This window comes from Eriocheir sinensis, chromosome 7, assembly GCF_024679095.1.
Source record: "Eriocheir sinensis breed Jianghai 21 chromosome 7, ASM2467909v1, whole genome shotgun sequence".
NCBI classification, from domain to species: domain Eukaryota; kingdom Metazoa; phylum Arthropoda; class Malacostraca; order Decapoda; family Varunidae; genus Eriocheir; species Eriocheir sinensis.
The window spans coordinates 13067735-13075433 of record NC_066515.1 but is presented as its reverse complement, the minus strand read 5'-3'; the positions used below and the strand labels follow the sequence as shown (position 1 = coordinate 13075433).

At 38.7% G+C, this 7699-nt stretch overlaps 1 long non-coding RNA gene across 1 annotated transcript in view; it reads left to right on the top strand.

Moving 5' to 3' along the window:
- Window positions 1-7498, top strand: part of LOC126992631 (uncharacterized) — a 7732-nt gene extending 234 nt beyond the window's left edge. The window contains exons 1-4 of the long non-coding RNA XR_007746864.1: window positions 1-256; window positions 2859-3038; window positions 4119-4178; window positions 5183-7498. The exon at window positions 1-256 is cut by the window's left edge and continues 234 nt beyond it. This is a non-coding gene — a long non-coding RNA (uncharacterized LOC126992631). The remainder of the gene's footprint in view (window positions 257-2858; window positions 3039-4118; window positions 4179-5182) is intronic.
- The last annotated feature ends 201 nt before the right edge of the window (window positions 7499-7699 follow it).

Sequence of the window (7699 nt, the reverse complement as noted above, 5' to 3'; positions counted from 1 at the left end):
CATTGAGTCATTGGTTTGTAGGGGGAAAGAGTGGGTGAATATAATTATCTTGGTCTAACTTATACTGTTTATTATATCGCTATTCGCAGCAATATCTTTCTCTGCTCCGATTGCAACGCTGCCTCGTTCAAAAATCATAACACCGCCGCGGCCGCCACGTTTACCAGCCGGAGTTTCAAATCATGTCCCTTTGTGGTGATAAAGAGGACACAGCCTGGTGTGAAGCTACATTTATTACGGAAGGATGCCAGCCGGGGTAAGTGATATATATATAAATAATGATAATGTGGAAATTCTAATCATTTTCACGCTGACAGCTGTTCTGAACTTGCTAACTGCATGCCTCCCCTCCTCCCGCGGCAAGAGGCCGAATGGCCTACACACGGCAGCTCCAGATTCCTCCCCATTACCACCTGTCAGCCTCGTCCATGTAGCTATCCAGTCTACTCTTAAAACAAGCTATCGTCCCTGCACTCACTATGTGATTGCTGAGCCTATTCCAGTCCCCCACCACCCTATTACTAAACCAATGCCTGCCCATTTCCCTCCTAAATCTATACTTTTTCTAATTTAAGTAAATTACTGCATGTTCTATCTTGCCAAACATCTTATGCAAAAGTTAACCAGCATTTCCACTCTTTCATCCCTTACACTGATTAAACTCTGGAACAGCCTTCCATCGTCTGCATTTCCTCCTGCCTATAATTTGACCTTCAAGAAGAGTGTATCAAGACTACTTTTGTCTGTTTGGGAGTGGTGAGTACACAAAGGAACACAAAGGAAGAACAAACAACAGCAGACCTGCTGGTCCTTACGAGGTTGTTTGTGACAAGCTACACTAACTATCTAATCAAAGGGGGAAGATGAAGGACAGCAAAGGCGAAGGCTCCTCCCCTCCCCCCCATCCCTCCAGCCAAAGCTGGCAGGAAAGGAAAAAGAACCATGCAGCATGGAAAAACTGCATGGAATTTATGTAGGGAAGAGGAAAGAACTACCATTACTGCTACCACTAACCGGGCGATAAAAGCGGACAAGGACACCAGTATTCGAAAGAACTTAACGTTATTACGACAATGAATAATATCTTAGATGCTGGTTGGATTCAAAACACTTGTCTAATCTATTCTTGAAGGCCGTAACTGTTGTACTATCAACGACATCACAAGGTAGAGAGTTCCAAACATTAACAGCTCGATTGAAGAAGAAGTGTTTAGCTTCGTGCGACGAGAATCTTTTACCACTTATCTTCAAATTGTGATTTCTTCTTGTTCTATTTGATCGATCAATTGTAAAGTAATCTTCCGCATTAATATCACTGAATCCTTTGAACATTTTAAACACTTCTATTAGATCGCCTCGCATTCTTCGTTTTGATAGGCTGAATAAATTTACTTCTTTAAGCCTTTGTTCATATGACAAATTTCTCAACCTAGGAATCATCTTTGTTACTCTTCGTTGGACCCGTTCCAACTTTTCTATGTCTTTTCTGTAGTAGGGAGACCAAAACTGTACACAGTACTCTAGACGGGGTCGAACCAACGAATTATACAGTTTTAATATTACTTTTTCCGATTTATTATTAAAGACTCGTCCGATGAAGCCAACCAATTTGTTTGCAGTTTTAACTACCTCTGAACAATGCTGACCGGGCTTTAAATCGCTTGATATAGTGATTCCAAGATCCTTTTCTTTACTTACTGCAGAAAGTTGTTGGCCATTCATTACGTACTGAACGCGATTGTTATTTTTTCCGATGTGCAACACTTTACATTTGTCAACGTTAAATTTCATTTGCCATTGATTGGCCATTGATTGGCCCAACGTGCAAGTCGATCTATATCTGATTGTAAAGCTTCTTCGTCGAGTGTCACAGTTACTTTACTAGCAATTTTTGTGTCATCAGCAAATTTTGATACTTTGCAAGTGAGCCCATCATCGATATCATTAACATAAATTAAGAAGAGCATGGGGCCAAGCACTGATCCTTGAGGTACGCCGCTTTTGACATCGAGCCAATTAGATGTAACACCGTTTAGAACTATTCTCTGTTTCCGCTCACAGAGCCAGTCCGCAAGCTCTTTTGGGGGGCTTTTTTTTCTAGTACGCTTTGTTGCCCTTGAGCTGTCTCCTTTGTTTAAAGAAAATAATAATTAAATAAATAGAAGTTGGCCGCCAATGCTTCCAACACATTTTGATGCCATATCTACAAGTGGCTGGTGACTGTATCTCAGCAACCTGCATGCATCTATGCCATTCCTATCACGGTGCATGGAGCAAGCTTCACATAACACTCAGACAGAGACAGTTTAATTATGGTTATATATCAGACTCAGTTTATTGCTCAGTCTATTAGGTGCAGTGATGTTAATGTCGTTTGTGGTAGTATTAGTACAATTAATGTATTTATTTTCATTAATTTATCAATATTTATTTATTATATTCTTAGTGTTTGAAAATTCCAATATTAGTATTAAGATAAACAAAAATATCAGAAATATATTTATACTTATTAATTATTATTGCTTTTCTTATTATTACTTCCTTCAATGTCCTGGCACTTTGACATCTAGTGCTTTTCCATCTAGCAGCCAAAATTGTGGTCTTTCTGAATGCGTATGTCCTAAGTCTTCATTGGTGTAACTAGCTATATAACATCAAAATCAGCATCTCTCTCCCTTCTCACCCTGTTGTCCCCGTACATCCTTTCAGTATCCAAAGAATTTCAATTTACATCTTGTAATCACTTAACTAATGCAGTGCAATCCTCATCTCTGTATTTTACCGTGTGGACATACTCTTTCCTTCCATGTTCCACTGTCGTATGTTATTCCACATCTAACACAACCACATCCCAACAGATCCGAACACGTCCGATATCATCCAAGAGAATGTGGCAGCTGAAGGGGAGAGTCCAAGAAAGAGGCCAAGGGTGAAGACATTTAGCCACCCCCTGAAGTACATGGCAGCATTCAACCCTCTTGGTGAGCTGCAGGAATGTGCTTCCCATTGCAGTGCACCAGCTCCATGTACTGATTTTGGTATGAATACTTCATCTAGTGTTTGTTGATTGTTGTGTTATTAATCTAATTATGACTTCACAAAATAGACTGTGCAAGTCACTTAATGCATGCCCTACTCAGCATCACTTTTAAGTTGTAGAATTCCTTCATATGGATGCTGATTTATGTATCCTGAAATGATTGGATATTGATTGTCTTAACATTTTTTTTGTCCATGATCACTGAACCATGTTATGGTATGTCTTTGGGTGCAGATCCAGGAAATGAGTTTTTGGGGGGACGTCAGACTTTTTGCGGGTGGAAGGAGCATTAGCGTTACTGATTAGCCATTCTCGGCAGTCCTGGTCTTGAAAAACTGGATGAGTGACCTAAATCAATGGGTATAACGGCCTGGACTTTGTGCCAAAGCATTGTTTTAGCTGCAGCGCGCTTTTGAGCTAGTTTTCCTGTATCAGGACCATTGGGGGGGCCCGGGCCCCCTGGGCTCCCCCCTTGGATCCACCAATGTAGCTATGTCTTATAACATATCTATCCTTTACAGTCTGATGGTGCATCCTTCTAGGTTGTAAAGTTTTAGTAGCTACTCATGAGAAGTATTCCTTATAATGATCATTGATTTCCAGATGCTTTGCACTAAAAAAAAAAGTGTTGTGAAACCTGCCGCAAATAATAATCAGCTGTAGTCAACCCTTGCTTTAAAGAACCAATATGGAGGAAGGGGGTGATGTTATATCCAAAAATCTTTTACATCTGAAGTATCCAACCTTTTTGTGTATAATAAACCTTGTTTGTTACATGAACTTAAAAGTTCACAATTTCCATACATGATTCTTTTTTCCTTGTATTTGATCATTAATCCTGACATGTATTTCCATTATCAGTAGGTAATATATAGTAACAAGACAATAATACACATTATAACAATGTATATATTATAGCTCAATGAGTGCACAAGATCATTTACCTCATCAGTGACGCCAAGTCCGGGAGTCCTTCCCTAAATTCTTTGCCCGAATTTGTGACACCAAGTATAATAACTAGTTTTAGTGACCATTTGCATCCATTTTTCACTTTGATTAAAAAATTGCCTCTCAACAGGGTGTGAACTTGATGGGGTTGGAGGAAACTCGACTCGGCCATCAAGCTCACCACAATATAGTAAGGAACCTCTTCTTCTCAGTGATAATTTATCCTCTTTAGTTACTATTCCATGTTACTTTAATCACAACTAATGTGTTGGAAACATTACAGCTTAATAACATACCTCACATCTCTGCATATAAATTGAGTTCAATATTTAACTGTTACACCAGTAGGCTTCATATCTTAAAAAAAAGGTATGTAAAAAGGTTGACATTTTGAATGATATATTTAAACTCTTTATTATGTTTCTATGGCTGTAGTACCGTTACGATTAGTCGAGTGATCAGCATATGGGTCTTATGTTTTTGATAACATAGGTTCAAATTTTGCCATAGGCTGGCAATTGATAGTAACAGTAGTGCCCACAGATACCTACCCGTTTCTTGTTTATCCTGTTCCACTTTAAACCATGACTGGCCAATCTTTGAAGAGGTAGCATAACCTTGAAGTGCCACTAACAAACATTCTTCTGATGTGATCTGTTTTTTTTTTTTTTTTTTTTCCCACCTGCCTATAGTGCCGGTAGGTTTTCTTCAGGGGCCTGGCGGTCGGCTCAGGCCCGTCATGATGCAGGCAATTTTTGTTGTAGTGACGCCATTTAGTATTGGCTCATGCTGCCACCCGGGACTCATTCTTGATTCCCTTGGATGGTTTAGCAGGGCTTAGGTATGACTAACATTGCAGAAACAGGGAATTTTTAGATTTTTAGTGTGGCAACACATTGACAAATGTTTAGTATGGACTGAACATCAAAGATATATATGGTAAATGGGTGCTTGTAGATCTTGAAATTATATCTGTCAAGAGTCTCCAGTTGTATCCTCTCCCCCATCTCCTGAAAATATTACTCTTGTCAGGCAATGTAAGCGAAGCCTTCCATCGAAGCTGGCGTGTAGACATAATGCCAATGCTTAGATTCACTGTCCTTATAGCACTGAAAATAATGCAATTACATGCACATATTTTATTATTTAGAATTGTGATTAATTGTGATTAAATATTTTTTCATGTATTTTCAGACATGAAAAGCGAAAATTGCTGCACACAACAGTCTGCCGTCTGCGCCAGGAGGCAAGTTAGCTCAAATCCCAGGCTGTTACAACTCCTGGGCAGTTTTTGCCCAGAGCCAGCAATTTTTTAGATCCAATAGGGATGGATTTTTTCTGAGGTCAGGTTCAACATGCTGCAAGATGCCAAGATCTAAGCCTAGTAGGAGATATGGGTTACAAGAGAGGAGGTTTGCTCTGGCCTTATACTATCAAAGTCCAAATGCTAATAGATTTATAAGCACAGTATTTCACTTGCCTTCAGTTTCAACACTTCACTCATGACTCAGGGGTATTTCAGTAAATGTTGGCTGGAGCAAACAGACTCTGACAGCCCTGCAGCAAAGAGCACAGGCTTTGTCAAAAGAAGAGAAACTTTGTGGGATTTGCCATTATTTAGTATTACTCTTGTTACGCCAAGAATATTTTTCCATATACTTTGCCAAATATTGCAAGTAATGCACCATTGTTGGGCTTGCTTGTTATAAATCAGATCTTGTTCAATTAACAGGCTTTGGGTGTCTGCCACTTTCCAGTTGTAATGCAAGGAATCATTTATCTTCCCTGCTAGATATCACATGTAATGCACCATTGTTGGTTTTGCCTGTTATAAATCAGATCTTGTTCAATTAACAACTTTTGGGTGTCTGCCACTTTCCAGTTGTAATGCAAGGAATCATCTTCCCTGCCAGATATCACATGTAATGCACCATTGTTGGTTTTGCCTGTTATAAATCAGATCTTGTTCAGTTAACAAGCTTTAGGTGTCTGCCACTTTCCAGTTGTAATGCAAGGAATCCCCTGCCAGATATCGCATGTAATGCACCATTGTTGGTTTTGCCTGTTATAAATCAGATCTTGTTCAGCTCACAAGCTTTGAATATCTGCCATTGTTTATTTCAGGTGTAATGCTTGGAAGCATTTGTTCTCTTCCCTACCCAACAGTATGCAATGCTTTATTGTGGATTTTGCCTGTTATATTTAATCTTGTTCAGGTAACAAGCTTTTGGTGTCTGCCTTACCTAATAATGTGCTGCAGTGACACTTGGCTTGGTTTCATAATGTGAAATACAGCATGTAATTTCATCACACTAAGTGTCTATCATCACGTGTCTGGCATCATTAATGTGGCTTCCAGGAGTAATCTTGTTTGTATTACAGCTTGCAATTTTTTCTGCTTTATATGATATACATAATCGCATAGGTATGATTTTTTTTTTTTTTTTTTGACAAAATGTAATGGCAGTTGATATTCTTGACTAATGCCTCATAAACCTTGTGAAAAGTAATGCTTTTTTGAAGGGGGGGGGGTGGACAGAGAGTGGTTTGTTTGGTTGGCCAGTTCAAGGAGTTTCATATCAAATGATTTTATTACATCCAACTTTAATGTGTGCTAAAAACATATATTTTATTACATCCAACTTTAATGTGTGGTTCCTGCAATAAATGCTACATGTTTACTGATGTAGCCTATGAAACACATATCACTCTCTGCCCTGTAATTTGGTGTGTCACATACTGCAGCATAACTTTCCTGCTATTTTCTTACACTATGAGTTCCCTTATTTTGTCTCATTTGCTTTTATCATATGTGCCTCCGCTGCAGAGTTGTGCCTACTGAGCTTAATATCTTCATGACCCAGACACCAAGGTCAGAGCTTGTGAGATCATACCGTGTCCTACATCCCATTTTCACCTCCAGTCTCGGCTGTCTCCCAGGACCACCAAGCTATTGCATTCCATTTAAGACAACTCATGTGTTACCTTCTTGATGTCCTCCATCATGTATTTCAGCATGTTTTATGATGCTTTGCTCTTATATTGATGTGCCTTGCAACATTTTTATACAGTTTTCATTGTATATAACGCACCATTGTTGGTTTTGCCTGTTATAAATCGGGTCATGTTCATTTAACAAGCTTTGAGTGTCTCCCATTGTTTATTTCAGTTGTAATGCTTAGAAGCTTTTGTTCTTTGCCCTGTCAAGAAGTATGCAATGCTTGCCATTATCTGGCACTTGTACAGTTAGTATAATATTTTTACTCAGCTAAGAGCATTTTGCAAAAGGTAAAGGTATGGTTGGGGGCATACGCTGTAGCAGCGCGTGGCCTCGGTGCTCATCTCTGTAACATTGGCCCTTGAGCCTGTGGTGTTAGGGAACCCATTGGCCTGGGACACAGGACCAGTGTGACATCCGGGTTACCACAGTTGCAAAGGCATTTTAGTAATCTAGCATGCATAGAATGTTGTATGCTTTGCTTGTATTTAAAGCACTGGATATGTTTGCTACACACATATATATATATATATATATATATATATATATATATATATATATATATATATATATATATATATATATATATATATATATATATTATATTATATTAGCAAATGCTTTCTACACCATATTTTTCCTAAAATAACAAATTGATATAGTGTAGATAATACTTAATAAAACATAAGAACAAATGTATTTTTCTTTACCCC